At 31.8% G+C, this 26,086-nt stretch overlaps 1 protein-coding gene and 1 pseudogene across 2 annotated transcripts in view; one reads left to right on the top strand and one right to left on the bottom strand.

The window, feature by feature from the left end:
• LOC145293106 (dynein regulatory complex protein 9-like) overlaps positions 1 to 26,086 on the bottom strand; it is a 1,598,532-nt gene that overhangs the window by 313,234 nt on the left and 1,259,212 nt on the right. The window lies entirely within an intron of this gene.
• LOC145293596 (5S ribosomal RNA) lies at positions 4,833 to 4,949 on the top strand (annotated as a pseudogene).

The raw sequence follows: 26,086 nt of genomic DNA, 5'->3' as shown, positions 1-26,086 counted from the left end.
AATCTTTTTATCTTTTCTTGCACGTTGTCACCACAAAATTTTTATGTATTAAATCAATTTGAAGATATAAAGAAATATTTGTTTTAATTCTATAAATAAACTTGATTTATAATCAGTTTGAAATCTGAAATTTCCCATCCGGTCACTTCAACGTTTGGACTACACAAAGTCCTAGGAATTAAACATGAATCTTTAGATCGACAAAAATGGGCGGAAACGAGAAACAGGAACAATGATAATGAGGGATGAAAATAAAAGGATCACCGAAAGCAGCAGATAGAAGGAGACGAGACCAACTTACATGATGGACGAAAATATATAAGTTACTGGTAGTATGAAACAGGAAAATGCGAGAGACATCAGATGTCGACTCTTTTTTTCTCTTCAATTTCGTTCAGTGCATATGATGTTTACAACATTCAATTAGCATAATAAAGAAAAACATATCGAATGGGGTATTTGATTGAAATGAACAATAGTTTCAACTTAGGTAAAACTGACGAAGTCCAGATCAAAATTGACATGATACAAGATGTGCCAGATCAGCGGAGGTTCTTGCATAGTTATTTAAATATTTACATTCTCAGACTCTCTCGCGTACCGTAGTGGAATGATGCTGGGTTAAACAGAACTGAGAGAGAAAAGATAACAAAATACCAAGGTCTTATGTGCGACATGAAAAGAAACTGGAATCTTAGGAAGATCTTTATCATACCAGTTGTTATATTGGTTTTGTAAGTTAACTTTGTTGTTATTGTGACATTTTCATACTTCGCTAGCGTTTTCATATTTGTTTATGTTTTGGAGACTGGCGGGAAACAAGCTCAGCATCGGTGCAGACATATGGGTATCTCGCTTTCATTACTTACTTTACCTCACTATTTATTGTTGTATATGTACATTGTTCATATGTCACTGTCTTTACAATATGTCTCAGGAGCGTTATGTTCTTTTGTATTGCAGGCTGTACCTTGCGTTTAAGTTGAGTAAAGCTTGGTCTGCACAACCAAGTTTCCTTACCCTACAACACCAGTAATTATATGAGCAATCGGACTAACGCAAAAGAATTTCAAAAAACTATCTGGTAAACATATCTGGCAAACCAAGTGCAAGAAAGATTAAAAAAATAATTGGACTTAAAGAAACAGTTAGAATCATAAAAAGATACGTCGGTTTGAATGTATGAGGTAGCGGGTGAATGTCTAGCATTTGGTATCCCGAGCTAGAACAAAATGATAAGAAAGTTTAAAACAAAACTGTATAATAACATAATTGAAGAGATTTACAGATGATGCAGCCATGTTTTCTCTGGAAAGATGCCGGTGATAGATGCTACGTTATTTCAGAATAAGTCTAATTACTTGTTTTAACAAATTTCAAATTTCGTTTCATAACAATGACAACTACAAAACGTAGGAAGAAATGTAAAGCAAGAGCTGAATGATATCTGGCAATGATACTACTATTGTCTATCTCACGTATCCACCAATAATGGTATTGCTATTTGCTATCTCACGTATCAACCAATAATTCTCGCTCAAAGCCCCAGAAAATGTATTATAGTTGCAGTTTCATACCAAAGGTCGATGTAAAAAAAATAGCCTGTAAGTAAGCCAGTGTACGTTTTGGCAAGGGTCACACTGAGTACATGTGTTAATAATCGCAAATCTGCAGAAGAGAGTCATTCCCAGAGATGAGTGGCATGTACGATTAAAGCATAAGATGAGGTTAGATAAGTTAGAGAAAGCAGAGGTATGAATCGAGATGACAAATGCCGTCACGTTTATCATTGAAGGAAAACAACGGTTTTCGAATCAGGCCGCTCATTGGAGACATCGACAGGAGACACCGACAGGAGACATCGACGGAGGACATCACTAATAATGCAAGTTTTCTGTGGAAGCAGGTACGAGACAAGAGACATCGTGTTGCATAGGTGACGGACAACGCCAGGAAACGTCGTATCCGAGCAAAACCAGTTGTAAATCGGAGTGTTGGCGGTGACGTCAACCTTATATTCCGATCGAAGAATCGAGATCATGAAATAATGAGAGAATATTTAACTTAGAATTGAAATGGCTAAAAGTACAAAGCATAATACAATAGAAGAAGAATGTCAAAATAAATATAAATATACCAAAACAAAGGCAGTCAGAAACAGACAGAAAAGAGAGAGAAGCCAGCGACACGCTTCTGTCGTCGTCCAATCGACCAGCCCCCCGCATACTGACCCAAACTCTCTCGCTTGTTACATTACCTGTAAAATAAATAAAACTTTGTTGATTTAACAAGCTATTGTTTGATGACAAAAACCACGGCCATCAGAGTGTTTATTCTATGGCACGTATTTCATAAAAGTGCGTCTATAAAATATATAGACGACAATATAATAATCGCTAATAATGCAAGTTTTCTGTGAAAGCAGTTACAAGACACACCACTGATAATACCGTAAGAGACTTTAATAATCGCCAAATGCGAAATGTTACCTCGAAGATTTGTTTACAAGTCACCCAAATATACGTGAAATAATACGTTATAATTAATTAGCTAAGAGAACCTCTCTCTCTCTCTCTCTCTCTCTCTCTCTCTCTCTCTCTCTCTCTCTCTCTCTCTCTCTCTGGAGTTAATCAATTTTATCCAAAAAGAGACTCTCAGTGAACGCCTCCTTGTATCCTTTCTGCATAAAAGAAAATTTATTCGCCCAGCTAAATAAATGAGACAATGGACAGCCAACCATGGAAGATAACAACCATTAATAGAAGAATTAGCAAAAACTTGACGAAGAATCGAAGCGACGATGAGTCGCGATGAAAAATCCACGTATCTATTAAAAACTTGCATTTGATTTGTTTTCGTAATGAAAATCTACTTATCTATCTCCATACCTATGAAGTCGAGTTTTTCTCGCTCTGACACTAATATTAAAAGCCTACTTCATCTATTTGAAAATATTAAAACGGACTTTTTATTATACTCAGTTATGGATATACGAGTGACTACATACGAGCGACTATATGTTCATATTCATTTAAAAAACGAGCGTTAATTGATTACTTATTCATTTTTTTATGGTTTCTTATAAGATGATTGATTTCATTTCACTATTATGATGAATTTTATTTATGTATAATTGCGTAGAATTTAAGATGAAAACGTTCTAGCACATGGAAATATTTTTATCTATATCTATATCTGTATGTCTATATCTATCTATCTATCTATCTTTCTTTCTCTCTCTCTCTCTCTCTCTCTCTCTATATATATATATATATATATATATATATATATATATATATTTCTTCCTACGTTTTGTAGTTGTCATTGTTATGAAACGAAATTTGAAATTTGTTAAAACAAGTAATTAGACTTATTCTGAAATAACGCAGCATCTATCACCGGCATCTTTCCAGCGAAAACATGGCTGCATGTAAATCTCTTCAATTATGTTATTCTACAGTTTTTTTTAAAAACTTTCTTATCATTTTGTTCTAGCTCGGGATACCAAATGCTAGACATTCACCCGCTATCTCATACATTCAAACCGACGTATCTTTTTATGATTCTAACTGTTTCTTTATATATATCTTCTCTCTCCTCTCTCTCTCTCTCTCTCTCTCTCTCTCTCTCTATATATATATATATATATATATATATATATATATATATATATATATATATATATATATATATATATATATATATATAGAGAGAGAGAGAGAGAGAGAGAGAGAGAGAGAGAGAGATGATTAGGTCTTCGCTAATCGAGCCAGAGATGTCTCGTGATGCGGGATTCGAATCGTTCGACTGGTGTTAATCGTGACACCCTGCACTGAAGATTCCCGAAAGGATGAAACACTAGTGTCTGTAGGTATTTAATTATTATAGTAAAAAAAATAATTATGACAGCCCCTTTAAGAAATTCGTTTCTTATCGTTGAGCACTTTCAGTTGAATTAAAGTCGGCCAATTTAGCTCTTATGCATAGATCATCGTATAACGATTAGATCACTGTCTGACTGACGTAAATGAACATTTAAAATTAAAATGTTTAAATTCAACGTTATTTCACGCAGTTAATGGTAGCCGAATGGACTAGGTTTTCTCTAATCGAGCCAGAGATGTCTCGTGTTGCGGGGTTCGAATCGTTCGACTGGTATTAATCGTAACACCCTGCACTGAGGATTCCCGAAAGGATGAAACACTAGTGTCTGCAGGTATTTAATTATTATAGCAAAAAATAATTATATATATATATATATATATATATATATAATTATTTTTTTATCTGTGTAAGATCATTTTGGGACGTCCTATATATATATATATATATATATATATATATATATATATATATATATATATATATATTAGTGTTGGGATGATTAATCGGAATCGGAATTGGGAATCTAAAAAATCGGAACTTTTATATCGGAATCAGTACAGGAAAAATATGTGCCTATTTTCCGATGTCAAAAATGATTCTTTTAAGTGGCTTTTTTTTTTTTGATTTTCTATAAAGAAAAATATCCTCCCGCTGTATGTAATACTAAAATAATGAATATCTATTAATTTTAAACTATCAGTAAAACTAAAATCGATAGATCATCTCTCACAAGTATATCTTAATGTTTGAGAAAACATATGCACATTCAACATGTGTTTTTACGGTAATCGTGAAAAATAAAAACTTTATAGTTAAATATTTGAAGATTTATAAAGAATCAGAATCGGATTCGGGAATTTAATACAGAATCGGGAATTATATTGAAATTGGAAAAAATCTTGCAATCGTCGCATCCCTAATATATATAGGTCACATATATATTTTTTATGTACGATATAATCACGTTGACACACTGGTTCTCGTCAGATCACCGAAGTTAAGCAACGTTGAGCCTGGCTAGTACCAGATGGGTGACCATTTGGGAATTCTAGGCGCTGTATGTACTTTCCCTTATCTCGGCATTGTTTCCAGTGGCCCTGAACCTCCACTTGCCACTGGTATTCAACAATGTCGACTCAGGAGAGGTGTGGTTGGTGATTGCGCAACTCTTGCTACAAAAATCTCACATGCAGGCACCCTTACAGTGGGTTATCATTGCCTGTCAAGACTGAAGGAAGCCCTTATATATATATATATATATATATATATATATATATATATATATATATATATATATAGATAGATAGATAGATAGATAGATATAAGAGACCTCGTTGATGTGTTCGCGAAAAGTCTCTACCAAACTCCTCTCTGAATATTTTGTCTACAAAGTTGAAATTTGAAATATAGGGCATTTGGACCTGTAGCACACTTTCGATCTAGTTTTTAGCCGGAAACAATTGTTTCTAAGGGATCAAAATTGAAAACAAAACAGTTGACCTTGGTAGGGCAAGTCAAATAAATCGTTACTTTTGCGCATGCGCTAAATTAATGATTCATAGCTCACAGTCGTTTAATTTTTAACCTTTCATATCCATCTGTCGGTAAATCAGATAGTAACGACGCTGAAGAGATAGATAACGACTAAGGTTGGATAACTAAACGTTCTGGTTTCGATTCTAGCGGATGGAATCCAAGTCACATTTTTATAACTTTTTAAATCATTACTATATATTGGATAATCTATATATCTATAAAAGTGAAATTGTATGTATGTGTGTGCATTTTCTTACTAAACTACTCAGTCAATTTTCCGTTTACATACTCGAGATTTTACATAAGGGCTATTGAGATTTGGGAACATCTCTTTAATCAACTTTCAGATAGAAATTTGGCTGTCAAGGGGTCAAAGTTCAACAATTTGATCTTTGAAAACTCTATCAAACTCCCCGTCCATTTTGGGTCTAAACACTTGAAATTTAAGATGTAGGTTACTTGGACATGGATCGAACATTTTAATTTGATTTGAGGCCAAAACAATAAATGTTAACGGATCAAAATTGGGGTCAAATTTTCAAAAATATTTGACCTCTGCGGTCTCTACCAAATTACTCAACCAATTTTTAGTTTAAACATTTAAAATTTTACATAAAATGTATTCAGACATAGGGCAAGCTTTTTAATTGGATTTTAACCAAAAATTTGGCCGTCAAGAGGTCAAAGTTCAAAAGATTTGACCTTTGCGGTCTCTAGCAAACTATCCAGCCAATTTTGGGTCTAAACATTTGAAATTTGACATAAAGCGTATTCAGATACGCAGCAAGCTTTTTAATCAGGTTTTGGGCGAAAATTTAGCTGCCAAGAGATGAAAGTTGAAAGAGTTGACCTTTACAGACTCTACCAAACTCCTCCGCCAATTTTGGGTCTAAACACTCGAAATTTTAGATGTAGGCTACCTGGACATGAGTCAAACTTTTTAATATATATATACATATGCACATAAAGTTATGAACAGTAAAAAGGACCCGAGCAAAGCCGGGCTTAACTGCTAGTAGTCAATAGAGAATTGACTCTAAAATAATAAATAATAAATTACAATATAACATTTAAGTCTATTTTACGACTGAGCAACGCCGGGTGACCTACTATTAATGTCTTTAAGACGATGTAAGCAAAATCCGTATTTATTTAAGAAAAATATTGATAACCTTCAAATTTATTTTTCTTTTCAATTTAATTTTGACAGTTGCAACATTTTTCTTCATGCTTGATTATGAAGACCGAAAACACAAGATCAACAATTTCCCCCACTCTCTATCTGCGCTTAAATCTAAATGCAGGTTCCATAAACAAAGCTTCTTTTCTAGAACTGCTTACTTAGTGACCTCTGTTCCGCTGGCCTGCTTTCCAGCTGACTACAACATAGTCATATTCAAGTCCACTGTGAACAAGTTCCTGTTGAATCGTCCCCTGAAATAATTAAATTATACTCAATTTCCACTGTTAACGATTACTACATTGTTGTCCCGATGATCACCGTATACTTATTTAACTTTATCCTCGAGTGGTCTTCGGGCCTTGATAAGTAATGATTTCCTTGTAAAAGATTTTTTTTAAATGCATGAAGTATAGTTGTCCGAAGCACATTCAAATATATGCAATCTGATTGGTTAAAAATAATATGAGTAATCAGGAGATATTACATTTACTTACGATGCATGTACAAGAGTGAAATTTTTTTTTAAAAGTAACAGAAGAATTATTTTCATAAAAATCACAATGATTAGAAATTGATGTGTGTTTTTAATGAGATTTTTTCATCTTGATAAAAAAAAATTGTTTCGGAGCAATTTGAAAATCAATAACACCTAATTAGAAACAACAGGTGAAATTGCGATCAAAATCGAAATGCAAAAACCCCATCAACAAATTGAATAAAAAATATTTCTATTTGGTTTTAATAAAATTTGTTTTTTTTTTCTTTTATCAGGAAATTGAAATTTACAAATAGAAAAATGATTTTGCCAGACATGATTTCTTTATGAAACTTTCTGATGGTTGATAAACTGGACGACCAAATAAACAATTATTAAATCTTTGAATTTCAGACATCATGAATTATCCTTATGATTCGTTAATACCATTGGTAGCGGTGGCGGCGGCGGCGGTAGCGGCGGCGGTGGTGATGGTGGTGATAGTTGATAAACACATACACCTTCTTTAACTACGTGAGGAAAAGGGGAGGCTTAAAGAATAACGCAAACACATCTAGTGTGTTATAGAAGAAAACTAGAAAAACACGAAGAACGGCAACAGTAACAAATAAAACGACCGTTTAGAATGATTTTCGTCCATCGCCTGCGAAAATGACTGTGATCATGCAATTGTTCTGTGGATTTGGAGATGGCTTGTTATACCGATTCGAGCTCTGAAGTATTTTGGACACCTCTAGCAGAGGTGCTCACTGCTCTGTCTTTTCTAATGTTACGTTTCCTCTTGCGTTCTTTATTGCGTGCGGATTTAGCAATTATAGAGATTTCCTTGCTGCTCACTTCAGTACGATGTGACACAAGGTTGAAAAGTAGGGATGTCAAGCAAGCGCCCTTAAAGGAGGAGCAATTTTGCCTAATAAACATTGCCTGGACATCCCCGTCGATATTCCCCAGTCGGGGCGCCTCAGGCAGCAAGCGATAAACTTTTCCCACTTGAAAGCCAGGTGGCAAGGCCTGGGAGGGTGGACCTTCAGGTAATACCTAGGCGACATATCTCAGTCCGACAGGTACTGAGCCAGTTTTTGGTCCCACACCTGTCGGGCTAATTGTCAAGAACAGATTTTTGATTGGTACTTTTCTACTCAGTCTACAAGCAACCAAAGCAGCAAGGAGACTCAGCTCATTTTTAAGTTACGGCTGCCAGGAACATCTGTCTTGGGTTAGTTTTTTCCCATGAGTTAGAATAAAACCCGGACTGTTTGAGAGAGACCTTCAGATTGTTCTAGACCCGTTTCTGCTGTCCTCCTGTGGGTCTTTTAGCATTTAACAGCTCACTGTTTTTGGAGCCTTGAATCAGGCATGCAGCATATAAGACCTTCCCAACGAACCTGGCATTGCTGTAACATCGTGTGTACTGACGAAAGTTTTAACCTCTGTCTAATATCTTAGCTTGTCACTTAATTTTCAACAATCTGTGGAAGCAGGTCATATGGAAATGGTCCAGTTTCTTGTCATACCTGAACTATACGGTTCAAGCTTCACAAGCATACATGAGGCTTGTAAAAATCATAGCTAGGTATACTTGTAGTTTGGTCTGCAGTGGAATTCCTCTATGCTCCCAGACAGTGGTTCTGAGACGTCCAAAAGCAATCAACATACATACAAACTAGAAGAATATTCTCCAAGAACACATAAAATTAATTTCTGCATAGAAGAGTTTTGCACCATTTTATGTATTTTTACTAAAATTCAAATCAAAATATAATGATACTAAACCTTATGTCTAGAATTATTGCTCTAATTTTGATCAAAATCCATTACATGATTTTAATTCAACAAAATGTCTAAAATTTGAAGCGTCTTAAGAAGAAATTGAAATTCAGGGAAACTTGTTTAATTGGTTTCTAATGAGTATGGATCAAATTTAATGCAAATCTGAAATATCTGAATTTTCTGATGAGAGCCTGTGTCCATATCATGTTCCTAGAACTCTTTAAAAAATAACCTGAAAATTAGGAAATATTTAATAATTTATGTCAAATGTCTATTGTAGAATTTTTTTAAAAATTTCTAAAGTATCTGACTTTTCATGGAAGATTTATAAGCTTGACCAACCAGGTGTTGCCCAGGATCCACTACATTTAAATGTGTTTTGTAAATAGTTTTATGTTTCATAACTGCACCCTTTTGTTAACTTCAGTTCCATCCAGCATGGCCGTAGCCGAGATTGAACTCGCTACACAAGTTTGTAGTGTAATTCAAATCTTGTCAGTAGCTGAATACTTGATGCTTCGCCAGTGCTCTCAAGGGTATTTTTTGTCATGATGCCACCACTAGATGGGGTGCCTACCACAGCTTAAGAGGTTCCATCTACTGTCAAGAAAAGGATAGACCGCACCAATTTCTCAACCTGGTATTTTACCCCACGGTACATACAGCGCCTCGCCTTCTCAAATGGTCACCCATCTGGTACTGGCCAGACTCAATGTTGCTTAACTTTGGTGATCTGGTGAGAACCAGTGTGTCAATGTGAATTGTGCCGTATAAGTTCAATTAAGGAATGCTAACTCTTACTAAAAGAACAAGAGTTGTTCCTCTTAGCTCATTTTTTATTTTCAGGTGTTTATTTAAGAATATCTCCATTTAAGGAAATAGCCGAATCAGATTAAGGTAAAAAAAAATACATGGCAGCAAAGTTAGTTTATTGCCAATAATATGGTACAATAATGGTAAATAAAAATTGGTGAGTTAGAATCAAAGTTTGATTTGTCAGGTCACCTAGATGCTATCTAGGTCAAACTTTTAAAATCTGTTTGACAAAATGTTTATCTATTAGATACGCTAACTTTGTTAAAGTTGTTAGAAAAGTTTGTGACTGAGCCATGGGTCACGTAAGAAACGCTGGATGACTGACCCTAGCACATTATGAGAGATAACACGAATGAGAGATCAAGAGAAGGTCCGCTTTTCCCTGTTTGACAAATCGAGTCATGATAATGGATTCTAACACCAAAAGAATTGCCAACGTTCATCCTGTGAAATCTACTATATCATAGTTCAATCAAATTAAGTAACGTTCAAGTCTGGCCAGTAATTATACGAGCAGTGGGCAGGTGATCGTGAATATCTAAATTAAATTAGTTGCTGTCTGTGTTGACTTGTCTGGGTCTTGACGTCACTGATAAATCAGTCTTCTTTTTTCTCATTCTGTTTCAGTCTTTCTGTACTTGTTCATTTTTTTTATATGGAAATCGCTCCAGACAGGACGTGGAGCCACTTTATGAAAGGAGCTAACAAAAACAGAAGATGATTATCGCAAAGATAAGATCAAGGTTATTGGTAAAGGAAAAATTCAGCAGGAAGAGAGTTCCACAAGTCTGCAGTTCCCGGAAAGAAGCTGCTAAAATAGGAAGCTGTATTACAAAACAACAAATTACTGCAGACAACTGGGCCAGCGAGTTAAACGAACTGGAACAGAAGAAGCAAGAAATAGATGAGACAATTTTGAAGAACGCATATCATAATAGTATTTAAAGAAAATACTGAGACTAGCAACATAATTGCAAGTGCCAAGAATTTCATTTATAAAATAAACACCAGTTTGGTGTTTTTATTTTATGATAAATCCATTTGGATTCATTAGTTTTAATTTTAAATTATTTGGATTATTATTTGGATTATTCGAACAACACTTTTCATCTTCGATGTTATCCTCACAACGTTTTGGCCGATGTAACCTCCAATCTTCTTCAGGTTCATCTTATCAAACTCGGGAATCTGTAGGGAAGTCCCCCTCAGTATTGCTACCTTACACTGGCTTACGACATATAGTGCACCTTTTCCAAGTAATGTTACCTCAAGTAATAACACAAAGCTGGATACTCCACCAGAGTAGATGAAATCCAGTAAGACCAAAAGACCACAAGAAAAATATATTATAACATATGTAATTGATTAATTGGGGAGAAATCAATTTTCTGTTTAGAGCACAATAAAACAATGATACTAGACTTTTGCATTTTAAACATTAAGTGAAGCCATTATTTACGGACAATTTTATAAAAATCAATAGCAGATTCTCTAGAGTGCAATGTAGATTATAATGTATTGTGGACTAAGTCACTGCGGGGAGGTATGTGAAGCTTCCTCCTGGTCCACTGCAGGGGATGGGGGCACAACTAGAGCAGCCACCCGTGTGCCCGATACACCCGGTCAATATGCAAGTGTTCATGTTCCATTCTATCTCCTCTGCGATCCTCTGACCACTCTGTTGTAGCAGTTAAGATAAAAATGAAATGTAATAAGTCTTCAGATGTACCTCTCCACCGTACTGTATATCAATACTCTATGGCTGACTGGGATAGCTTCCGTACATTCATATCTGACCTACCTCTGCATTCCATGTTTAAAAAGGATGTGTCCTCTATAGTATCCGACCTGACCGAATGGTTAATTGTAGGCATAGACCGATTCATACCATCCAAAAAGTTCCAACAAAAACCAAACAGCCAGCCATGGTTCTCCCCTGAATGTGCTACTGCCATCGCACACAAAAATCACTTTTTCTATAGCTAACAACGTAATAGATGTACTGAGACTAAAGCTGCTTTCAGAACTGCCAGCAACCACTGTAAAAGAGTAATAAAACATGCAAGAGAGCTCTATGCTCAGTCTGTTAAATCCAAAGTAGCTGAGCAGCGGCTTGGTTCAGACCAGTTCTGGCAAATAGCAAACAGGATCTTGAACAGAAGCATGCGTTCTATCCCAACTATCATCAATGGACCTGAGGTCATCTCGTCAGCATCAGACAAGGCCAGACTATTTACCAAGAACTTTGCAGCTAATTCTACCCTATGCGACAATGGCCATCATCTCCCTGTATTTCCTCCTATAACAGACAACACGCTATGCAACATACAAATATCTGTGCGTGAGGTCGCCAATCTAATCAAGAACCTTGAGTCCAGTAAAGCAACTGGCCCTGACAGCATTCCAATTATAGTGGTGAAAAAGCTCCAACCAAAACTTGACCCCATACTTACAAAACTGTTTAAGCGTTGCCTTACGGAGAAGTGCTTTCCAACACCCTGGAAAACCTCATCAGTATGCCCTGTATTTAAGAATTCAGGTGAAAAGTCATCTCCCTCTCAGTACAGACCAATAAGTCTCCTGAGTGTCATGAGTAAGTTGTTGGAATCCATATTAAATAAAGAAGTAGTCAACCACCTCAACAGAAACAACCTTCTTAGTGGCATGCAATATGGTTTCCGTTCTGCAAGATCTACAGCAGATGTGCTAACGGTTATATCACATAGGATTAGTGAATCTCTTGGCAAAGGTTTCCTTTCCAGGGCAATTGCTCTTGACATATCAAAGGCCTTCGATAAGGTATGGCATAAGGGCCTACTTCACAAGATTTCCAGCTACGGTATTACTGGAAATGTTTTCTCAATCATTAAATCATTTCTTACTGATAGGTTCTTAAGAGTATTGGTTGATGGGCAGAAATCAGAGGCCCACAGTATTAATGCTGGAGTCCCTCAGGGGTCCATCCTGAGCCCAACTCTCTTCCTGATCTACATCAATGATCTCCCAAAACACATACTTAAATCATTCGTTGACATCTATGCTGATGACACCACCATCTATGGCAACACATCAAAGGCCATAAATGACAAAGTTCTCTCTGATTCTCTCTCCTCTGATCTTGAGCACGTGGTACAATGGGGGAAAAGGTGGCTGGTCACTTTTAATGCATCCAAAACCAAGCTTCTATCTTTACATCATCAACGCTCTGATCCCCATCTGGCATCAATTGAAATGGATGGCTCTCGTCTTAGGGAGGCTCCATTTTTTTACCAGCTTCTGGGTTTGACCTTTACTCCTGATCTGAAATGGAACACGTATATCAAATCTGTTGCCAGGGACGCTGGGAAAATGGTGGTATCCTTCTACCGCTCCAGAAGATATCTCACTACTGATGCAATTCTCTATCTGTATAAAAGCCAAGTACGTCCAAGGATGGGAGTACTGCTGTTACATCTGGACAGGAGCTGCTAAAAACATCTAATCCTGCCTTGACAGAGTACAAAATAGACTTCGTAGTTTGGTGGGGTATGCCCTTTTCTCTTCCCTGCAGCCTCTCTCTCACAGAAGAGACGGTTGCGAACCTGTCTTTGTTTTATCGTTATTTCCATGACAAGTGCTCGTCTGAGCCCCAATCTCTCGTCCCCCCCCCTCTCGCCAATCTTTCACGAGAAACACCCGTCTGGTGTAAACTACTCTCAATAATTTTCCTCACTCTTTATCTGTGCCTAAATCCCAACGTAGATTCCATGAGCAGACCTTATTTTTCAGAAGTGCACGATTGTGGAACTCTCTTCCGTTCGCCTGTTTCCCACCTGACTACAACTTGGATGTCTTCAAATCCAACATAAACAAATTCCTTACAAACCGCCCTCTTAAGTAAGACACTCTATCAAATCTCCAATACTATGATTACTACAATACTATCTCATTGATTACTGTACACGCAATAACCCTTATCCCTGAGTGGCTTCCGGGCTTTGATAAGTGATGACCCCCATGTAAAAAAAAAAAAAGGCAATCAAGCGATTTAATTTTAAAAATGGGTGATTTCACTGATTTCAATGACAATAAAAGTACGGGAGGATGGAATATTTGTTGATCCTCATTCAATTCCTGACAACGTCGTGCCTCCCTGCTAGTATATATATAATTCAGTAGAATAAAATATAAATGACATTAAATATTTTGTAATAATTGTGCTCCAACAATATTTATACATCTATGTTATATATTTGTTGGTTTGTTTATTTGCCTGTTTGTTCCACTTCTCGTAAATTATTGATATTAGAGTTTTTGATTTAAAGTTTAGAGGTGAAAGGTTTGGCTTGGCGTTTATATAGCGAGGTATATGGTTTCACTCGAATTATCTTCCATGGTCAAAAGCAAAATAAGAAGAATATTGGTGGTAGGTTATTTGTGGGTGGTGCTGTTGGGGGGAGGGTTAAGGGAGAATCGGGGAGAAGACAAAGATAAGAATGAAAACAAATCAAGAAAAATACGAGTATGTAAAAAAAAAATAAAAATAAAAATAAATAAATATCATATGGTAAGGCTGACTGATTAAAATCTACTTACAAATCTAAAAATCAACAAATCCTCTACAAACTATATTTCGTTCATCCAGAGGAAGTCTTGAAGTAAAAACGAAACGTTTATGAAAACATAACTCGGTTTGTTCCTTTTTATTTCTTTATTTTGTCGGAATACTATTTCCATTATTCTCATCAAACTATATTATCTACACCCCAAGCTTTTTTCAGTAGAACATTCAAATTAATCCTTTGAAGAACTCTATATCTTGACCCAAAGTCTACAGATGTACACACCAGCAATGGATTTACAGATTTTACCAAGTTTCAACCAAGGTCATTGATTGGATCTTGTTCCTGTCTAAATACATTTTCATGCTTGGACATCAACTTTTTTCCATCTATTTATATAATCCTTTTCCATTATCTACATAATCTTTTTCCATTAACTATATAATCTTTTCCCATTATCTATATAATCTTTTTCTATTATCTATATAATCTTTTTCCATTATCTAAATAATCCTTTTCCATTATTTATATTATCTTTCGAACATTACTTTCAAACTTTAAAGTTTTTAACTTCTGTGCACAACAGCAAAATTATAGATAGCCTATATAAGCTTTCTTTTCCTCTGATGAGGAAAAAAACGAATTTTGAAACTCTACAGAATAAGGAAATAATTATCTTTATCTTACATTTCTTGTATGTGAACAATGAAAGTTGTGAATCATAATTTGCAAAGTTTAACTCTCTTTATATATAGCAAAATTTTTATAAACTTGAACATGAAAAATTTTTTTTACGTAGGATTCACCTTTATCAAGGTCCAGAGGCCACTCGAGGATAAGGGTTATTGAGTGTAAAGTAATCAATATGATAATATATCGTAGTAATCGTTAGTAGTGAAAATTTAGTAGATTGTATTACTTAAGGGGACGGTTCATCAAGAATCTGTTTGCGTTGAACTTGAAGTCTACCAAATTGTAGTCAGCCGGAAAACAGGCAAACGGAAAAGAATTCCACAGGTTTGCAGTTCTAAGAAAGAAGTTTTGTTCATGGAATATACGTTTAGGTTTAGGCACAGATAAAAAGTGAAAATTATTCCAGGGCTGCGTTCAAAGATGTCCAAAAACAATCCACTGAAACACCAAGACGCATGTCTATATCTCCCAAGAAAGAAGATTGTCAAATATATATATATATATATATATATATATATATATATATATATATATATATATATATATATAACGAACTGTGTCTGTGTGTACGTATTTGAGTTAATTCCCCTATGGACTCCTAAACGACTGGGCTGATTTTTTTAAAATTTCACACAAATGTACTTTATGTGCCTGGAAGTGTTCTTAGATGGTTTTTGTATCTGAATGTCTTCGATAAGTATCGATAACTGATAATTGAACAAGTATGATGTAAGAAAGAACAGTTTGATTTTGATCAAAGTTTACACCCTTATATAGCCTAACATCTTAAGTTCATTTAAGAATGTTTATTACCACGCAAGCAGAAAGGTCCGGCATATAAACTCAACAGTAGGTTTTGATATGACAAGGGCGCATTCGAAGTGAATGTTTCTTTATAGAACACAATTGAACCATGACACTTGACTTTTTCATTTTAAACTTTAATTTAAGCGATTATATAAAATAATTTTATGAAATAAAGAGTATATTTTCCACAGTGCGATGTAAACTATGATGTCTTCTGGACTAAGTCATCGCAGGAAGGCATGTGAAGCTTCCTTCCAGTTCATTGCGATTGGTCTTCAAATAAAGCTGGTAATTAATCGATTTGATTGAAAAATGGGTGAGTTCACTGATTTCGATGACAATAAAACAAAGAAAGGTGAAACATTCGTTGATAATTATTCAATGTCAATGTTTGGCCGATGCAACCTTTGCAATTTAGAATTATATCATATAATAATATTTAAAGTAAGCCTTCTAAACAAACGACAAGAAGTAATTCAAAACTGTTTACATGGATCGAAGTATATTTTGTCTCAACTAAAACCTGATTAAAAGCATGGATTAAATTAAAATAAATTAAACTATCAAAGCATCAAAGAGCTAATAATTTTATTTTATAATTATATGCAACTAATGAATTAAATATTAAATTAGTATATGGAATAGAAATCATTGAACTTGAAATATGCTACCAATTGGCTTATTGCAATATTTGGATATGTTAAATATTAGTTGCAAATAAAATATATTTTAATTATAAATAAAATTGCAATATTTGGACATGTTGCAAATAAAATATTTTTTAATTATAAATAAAGAGTAAATGGGAGAGTGTGAGAAAATTGGGTGTTTTGTTTAAATAATAATGATATAATAAATTATAATAAATATAATAAATATGATATAATAAATTATAATAAATATAATAATATAATATAATAAATTATAATAATATAATAAATATGATATAATAAATTATAATACATATATAATAATATGATATAATAAATTATAATAAATATAGTAAATATGATATAATAAATATAATAAACATGATATAATATATTATAATAAATATAATAAATATGATATAATAAATTATAATAAATATAATAAATACGATATAATAAATTATAATAAATATAATAAATATGATATAATAAATTATAATAAATATAATAAATATGATATAATAAATTATAATAAATATAATAAATATGATATAATAAATCATAATAAATATAATAAATATGATATAATAAATTATAATAAATACAATAAATATGATATAATAAATTATAATAAATATAATAAATATGATATAATAAATTATAATAAATATAATAAATACGATATAATAAATTATAATAAATATAATAAATATGATATAATAAATTATAATAAATATAATAAATATGATATAATAAATTATAATAAATATAATAAATACGATATAATAAATTATAATAAATATAAAAAATATGATATAATAAATTATAATAAATATAATAAATACGATATAATAAATTATAATAAATATAATAAATATGATATAATAAATTATAATAAATATAATAAATATGATATAATAAATTATAATAAATATAATAAATACGATATAATAAATTATAATAAATATAATAAATATGATATAATAAATTATAATAAATATAATAAATATGATATAATAAATTATAATAAATATAATAAATATGATATAATAAATTATAATAAATATAATAAATATGATATAATAAATTATAATAAATATAATAAATATGATATAATAAATTATAATAAATATAATAAATACGATATAATAAATTATAATAAATATAATAAATATGATATAATAAATTATAATAAATATAATAAATATGATATAATAAATTATAATAAATATAATAAATACGATATAATAAATTATAATAAATATAATAAATATGATATAATAAATTATAATAAATATAATAAATATGATATAATAAATTATAATAAATATAATAAATATGATATAATAAATTATAATAAATATAATAAATATGATATAATAAATTATAATAAATATAATAAATATGATATAATAAATTATAATAAATATAATAACTATGATATAATAAATTATAATAAATATAATAAATACGATATAATAAATTATAATAAATATAATAAATATGATATAATAAATTATAATAAATATAATAAATACGATATAATAAATTATAATAAATATAATAAATATGATATAATAAATTATAATAAATATAATAAATATGATATAATAAGTTATAATAAATATAATAATATAATATAATAAATTATAATAATATAATAAATATGATATAATAAATTATAATAAATATAACAATATGATATAATAAATTATAATAAATATAATAAATACGATATAATAAATTATAATAAATATAATAAATATGATATAATAAATTATAATAAATATAATAAATACGATATAATAAATTATAATAAATATAATAAATATGATATAATAAATTATAATAAATATAATAAATATGATATAATAAATTATAATAAATATAATAAATATGATATAATAAATTATAATAAATATAATAAATATGATATAATAAATTATAATAAATATAATAAATATGATATAATAAATTATAATAAATATAATAACTATGATATAATAAATTATAATAAATATAATAAATACGATATAATAAATTATAATAAATATAATAAATATGATATAATAAATTATAATAAATATAATAAATACGATATAATAAATTATAATAAATATAATAAATATGATATAATAAATTATAATAAATATAATAAATATGATATAATAAGTTATAATAAATATAATAATATAATATAATAAATTATAATAATATAATAAATATGATATAATAAATTATAATAAATATAACAATATGATATAATAAATTATAATAAATATAATAAATACGATATAATAAATTATAATAAATATAATAAATATGATATAATAAATTATAATAAATATAATAAATACGATATAATAAATTATAATAAATATAATAAATATGATATAATAAATTATAATAAATATAATAAATATGATATAATAAATTATAATAAATATAATAAATACGATATAATAAATTATAATAAATATAATAAATATGATATAATAAATTATAATAAATATAATAAATACGATATAATAAATTATAATAAATATAATAAATATGATATAATAAATTATAATAAATATAATAAATACGATATAATAAATTATAATAATTTGAATTGATATACAATATTGCTATTTTGCTTCCAAAGACAATAATAAACATCTTGCTCTTCTGGTTCGTAGAAGATATGGGTGTGAACCCATTAATGGAAGCAAACATATTTTCGATCTTTTGAAAACTGAACTTACAGAAATTGAAAATAAAGTTCTGTCTAAGGGATTGGTTTTTTGTATTCCCCCAACCAGTATAAATATTTTTAGGTCACCTTTTCTAGACCTCTTCCACGATCTGGGTGAGTAGCACTGTCCCTTAAAAAGGCTGCTCAGTTGCAAAAAGTCCCACCAAAACTCGTTCCTGTCTCTTAAAACTAACAGCGGTGTTAAGATAAGCTGCCTGTGTGCAGATTTGTGAGTACATACTTGCAACTTGTTAGTTCTGTACACGTCGCCTCATCTCTATCGCCACAGGACTTGTAAAGAAGAGATATGTGTACCAAATGATCTCAATGATAAATGCATCTACGACACATGTATCACTCTCTGAGGATCCACAGTCAGAATCCAATGACAAGCAAGTGCAAGATAACTGGTAACTGGTACGAGCCTTTTTCAAGTCTCACACAAAACACACATTCATATTTCAAGCTGTCATATACATATGCGCACACAAACATACGCGCCCACGTCCACACATGTACACATATTCACGTTCGCGTACATACACTCACATTCACGTATATATACACACACGCTTATGTATACACATGTACTCACACACGCGAACACGAACACACACATGGACGACGTCACTTCCGCTTTCTAAGGAAATACACATGCGCAAAAGACACTCCAGAAGCGAGTATAAAACATGGAGACAACCTGTTTCTAATTCTCTTTTTAGGACCAACTCTCAACTAGAGAGGTTGGGCGAACAAGCCGCCGCCGGTTCGGCGTGCGCGCACGCGCACCTCACGCCCACTTCCTACTATGTATGGGGCACGAGCTGATGACTGTATGTATACATTCTCCCTCTTTCTCTCTCCATCTACTACTGACGACTAAGAACACCTTCGCGTAGCTGACTACTAACTGATGACAACTCTAATATCCACTCGTTGTCTACACGCTGGACTACCATTCTCAATTTTCCTACAACATTTATTTCTCTTCCCACGCGCGAACAAACAATAGTGACCCGAACTTGAGATGAAAGCACATTTCCTTTTCTTACACCAGTCCTGCAACGGACATTGGTTACATACGCGCGGACATGTTATAACTAAAATGTTCATTTCTTTCAACAGCAAATAAACGACGTTTATCTTATCCATTACTTGAGTCTTTGTTTCCTTCAATTCACATTCGTTTCATTATTCTTTTGTAACGGGATTGGGGTATTTATATATCCTAGTCCCCTACAGATTTTCTTGAGTGTCATTTTCACAAAAGCGCTGACTTGTCGAAAGATATTTTCAGACACATCGTGGATTTGGAAATAAAAATGTAATGTAACCTATTTCATAGACATTTATTTATTTATGCTGATTTAATAAATAATACTCTGACTGGATGATTTTCCTTTAAGTACCAATCAGACACGATGGGTATGGTTACTAGATAACCGTCAGGCTCATGTGATTTTTTTTTCTTTTAATAATCTCACAGATTATTTTGAAAAAATAAATAAACAAATAAATCCAACAAAGTTCAAAATGAAGGAGTGTTTAAAATGGCAGAATTTCTCAATGATCATAACGTTGGTGATGATGAGTACAGCTAAATAAATGTAAACTTTAAAACAAATCCAATACAAACGATACGTAAAACAAGGATTTTTAGTAAGTATAATTATTAATTTGTAATATATCGGCACTACTTTGTATCCTTTAATCTTCAAATAAGATGTAAAAAACGAATAGTAGTAATACAAAAATGTATAACCCCTGACTATCTTTATTAATTAATAAATTAGCCAAAGGAAGAGTTAAAAGGATACAAAGTGGTCCCGACACACCTCTAACAATAATTATACTCATTGAAAAGCGTCGAAGAATAGGCCAGCATAAATAACTTAACTAAATTAAGGGAGGAGCCATCCTCTCTTTACTCCTCAACACCATCTCAAACATTAATGTTTAATACTAAACTAAACGAAGAGAAACACAATATGCCACAAACTGGATAAAAGTGAGTGCACTTTGCATACTTAATAATTAAGTACCTGAAAACGATTAATTAAAATAATCTATGAGTCTAGCTAGCTTGTAATTGAAATGTTGATATATACTTACGAGAAATATTATCATAAAGCCGAGTTACATAAGGATACCAACCACATAACTGATCCCAAATGATAACTAAATATTCTAACTAGAGGGCTTTGGGAACGGAATACTCCACCAATATAAACAAATATATGCTATTATATACCTGTTTGCATGTATTTGGTCTGGAAAACCTATCTCTATAACGAAGCATATAAACCTATAAAATATATTAATGCTCTAGTATTAAGGAAAAGATAAACAACACAATTGAAAGAATGACAATCATCGAAATTAAGTTTATATATAGATATAAAAAATTTTTTTCCGTTGTAATTACTTCAGACACCGCGGTAGACTGGAAAATATTATTCTCAGTATACCACATGTATTGAAAGCATATACATAATCTGGCTGTTAATTTGACAATATGGATATATATATATCTTCTAAATAAACAACTAAATAAATAAGTTTAAAACGAGAAACAAATAAACGGATAAAAAGCGATGGATAAAATAAATAAATAAATACATAAATAGATAGATAGATAGATAGATAGATAATGAAGTCAATAAAATAGATAGATAATCTCTCTCTATATAAAATGATGTCATTTTTCTTCTATATCTATCTCTTCTTCTCTCTATATATAAAATGAAGTCATCTCTTCTATCTGTCTATCTATCTTCTATCTACCTATATATATATAAAATGAAGTCATTTTCCCCTCCGATTTTGACCTTAATAGGATTAAAAAACAAACCATTTCATGCAAATGTAATATGCACAAGCTGAAGCACAGTATCTGAGGTGTGTTATAGGCCTATTACATCTCCACTTCCTCGATTAGCGTACATTCCTATATTTTTTCTGGTGAGAGTTCACTGTCAAAATCTGTTAGAATCAATGGAAGTTGTAAAATCTTTTCTCTCTAATAAATTCCTCCTTCCACTACTTCCCATTCGCACCGCTGCTAGATTGTTCACAAGGGACTCTTCTGAACGAACACCGATTTCTTGTTCAGTAGTTGCTTACAAAAACTGAAATGCTTCCTATTGGGTGAAACGCACCGCGCTTATTTTACGTTTCTTAATTACCATTTATTTTCCAACATTTTTACACTGAGAAAGAAAAAAATTTTTTTACATTTATTATTATTACGATCCCGAGCAACGCCAGGTAGCCCCGCTAATAAATCAATAAAATAGATAGATAATGAAATCGCCCCAGAAAACAAAACATCAACCATAAAAATCAAAGATAGGGAAGTTGAGGGTATAATATTAGTTCAGATCAAAGCAAAAACTTAGGCCACTAAAGAACCGCCAAGTTAAAATAATACCAATACTTCCCTGCTGCTACAACATGATCACATTGAATCGTATTTCCCCCTCTTCCTTCACAACCCCCTGCCCCTACTCCCTTCCTTCATCAAACCTCCCTCCAAAACCCCTACAGCTCATATTCACAAAGTATACACCCCACTTTCTTCCAGAGTGTAAATCGCACCTGAATATATTATTTCAATATCGCTCTTTTTTTGGTCTGATGAACTGGTCTCTGTGAATTGGGATTTCACTAAAACATGTATGCACATATGCAACCAATAATGTTTGTGTAATAAACAGACTATATATATATATATATTCATCATGTGAGACAGAATATATGATTATTTCCACAGCTACACAACATCGCAGCTCACAAGAGCTATGAAAGTCAACAACCGGAGTCTCTTGCAGGCAAGCACTCTACCAACTGAGCAAATGCGCCGCACACAAGAAAGTCTTATTAATTATCACAGATCAAATAAACTGCAATGAAATCCGACAGTGGAATAAAACTACTTTTGTCTCGAACAAGGGATATCATCACTACAACCAGCTATTACCCAAGTCGATGTCTCACTTGGATTTCCGGTTTGTTGGCTTTCACGGCTCTTGTGAGCTGCGACTAGTATTTCAGCCTGGCGTTTCCCGGGTGTTTGGAGGTGTGTGTTGAGCGGAAAAAAAAACCCGTACCGCGAAGGATGAAAAGAATGGGGGAGGGGAACTGACATCTTTGTCGTTACGACGACCACCAAACCGGAAGTGACGTAGGTTTTAATTAAGGCTAGACAATAGAAAGAAGAGAATGACTTTCAAAAATATCGGTGAAAAAACGAGTCCTCCTATGTAGAAAAGTGCCCAGTTTAAAGTGAAGATATTAATGTTTTTAGCAGATTTTTCGATATTTGTCGTCTGAAAGGTCAAACTTCAACACAATACTGATCTTGTAAAAATCCGTCGCATCTGTCGAAAGTTTTAGGCACACATGCAAACATTCATACATACATACATACATACATTTATATATTGATAACTAAAAATTTTCGATCCAAACCGATTAAAAAGCATACCCTTTATGCAAAATTTCAGAAAGTGCCTGAGTAATTTAGTAGAAACCACAGAGATCAATTTTTTTTTAATTTGACCCCTATTATGACCCCTTAACATTTATTGTTTGGGGTTCAATTCAGGTTATTAAGTTAGATCCATATCCAAGGAACCTATATCCAAAATTTCAAGTGTTTAGACCCCAAATTGTCGGAGGAGTTTGCTAGAATTCTCAAAAGTCAAATCGTTAAACTTTCACCCCTTAACAGCCAAATTTCTGGCCGAAAATGGATCACAAAGATTTTTCTAAATCTCGGTAACTTGTATATCAAATTTCGAGCCTGTAGACTTAAAATTGACAAAGTTATTGCACAGACAGACACACAGACACGTTAACTTTTATAGATATACTAGCATTTCAGCCAGGTGTTGCTCGGGTGTTTGGAGATATATGCTGAGCAAAAAAAAAAAAAAAAACAGTAATTTTTTTTAAACTTTGACCCCTACTATGACCCCTTAACATTTATTGTTTTGAGCTCATATCATGCTAAGTTAGATCCATGTCCAAGGAACCTATATCTAAAATTCAAGTGTTTAGACCCAAAATTGTCGGAGGAGTTTGCTAGAGTTCTCAAAGGTTAAATCGTTGAATTTTAACCCCTTAACAGCAAAAATTTCTGTCCGAAAACCGATCACATCGATTTTCCCAAATCTCAGTACCCTGTATATCAAATTTCGAGTCTGTAGACTGAAAATTGACAGAGTTATTGCGTAGGGAAATGTACACAGACACACAGACAGACACACACAGATACGTTCACTTTTATAGATAGATATATCATATCAGATCACAGCAATGTTAACATTTTATGAGCATGTATAATGAATGAATTAGCTTATTTTAACCTTTGTATCGCTTATTCAGAATTTGTAATGAATCTTTATAATTCGAGTAGCGACTATGCTGGCCAGGAGCCAAATCCCTGACAAATTTGACGAAAAACAGAGATTTTTATTGCTTAGTCGACTTTAGCAGAACATTTCAGTTGTTAACAAGCAAAGGTAACTTGAAATCGGTACCACTCACCTGCCAACAAAGTCGCAGACATTAACACGCTTCATTCAGTCGAGACTTGCGATTGATTCGATGCGTAAGCGAGGAATTAAAAGCAAGCTGTTAGAAAAGAGGGAGGGATTGGATAAAACAATATGGCTCAATGTCTCAGAATTTTATGAGTTCGTGACAAGAAAGTCACGAACTTTGAAGAAATGAATAAAAAGAAAGTTACATAACTAAGCGAAGAGAAAGTATTTCTATTTGTCGAGTTATTTTAAATCTAGGTTGTTAAATACACAACCCATTAGCTGAATACATCCCACTGCTTTTTTCCTGTATCTTAACTTTATAAAATAAAGAACAGGCCACCCGGTGTTGCCCGGAAGTAAGATACGCTTAATTATAATATTTCATGCATGCAGATTACGTATTTATTATTATAGAACTTAATATATAGTAGTGATATCCAAACTAATATATATATATATATATATATATATATATATATATATATATATATATATATATATGACTTGGTGCCATTAGCTAGAATCGGACCAAAACATACAATCTTCACCCTCATTTTTTTGTCTCTGAGCCACGCCACACGCATATATAAACATATATATTTACATGTATATATATATATATTCATACATATGCATATACATATATATGCATATACATGCATATATATTCATACACATATTTATATATATACATATATATGCACATACATACATATATATACATATATGCATATACATACATATATATACATATACATACATATATATATACATATATGCATATATATACATATACATATACATACATATATATACATATACATACATATATACATATATGCATATACATACATATATATACATATACATACATATATATATACATATACATACATATATACATATATATATATATATATATATATATATATATATATATATATATATATATATATATATATATATATATTCATCTGTCATCCCTTTTTTAAAAGAGCGAATCGCCCGATCATTTAAGATAAGATTCAAGCAACAGTTTTATAATTATAAAGACTAAAAGAATACGCGTCCTAGGACGGATAAAACTAACAACCAAACGTAACAATTATACACCGCTTTATGCTTACATACGAAAACTAAAATCAAGATACAATTCTACTAAACTTTATATATAGAATCCTTATTCTAATTTTGAATCAAAATCCATGACATTATTTTTATTCTAGAAAATATCTTAAATTTAAGGCTTACATTTTGAAGTGTCTAAAGTAAAAGTTGAAATTCAGAGAATTTTGCTTAATATGTTTCGAATAGATGCGATTTAATTAAAAGAGTTTTCTCATATTCAATTTCGGAAAAAATGCTTTAAAATACACCAAAGAAACTGAATGGAAAACATTAATCAATTCTTATTGTTGGTAGT

Source organism: Euprymna scolopes, chromosome 14 (assembly GCF_053919585.1).
Source record: "Euprymna scolopes isolate OS-2025 chromosome 14, ASM5391958v1, whole genome shotgun sequence".
NCBI classification, from domain to species: domain Eukaryota; kingdom Metazoa; phylum Mollusca; class Cephalopoda; order Sepiida; family Sepiolidae; genus Euprymna; species Euprymna scolopes.
The sequence above is the reverse complement of the archived record's forward strand: the minus strand, read 5'-3'. Positions and strand labels throughout refer to the sequence as shown.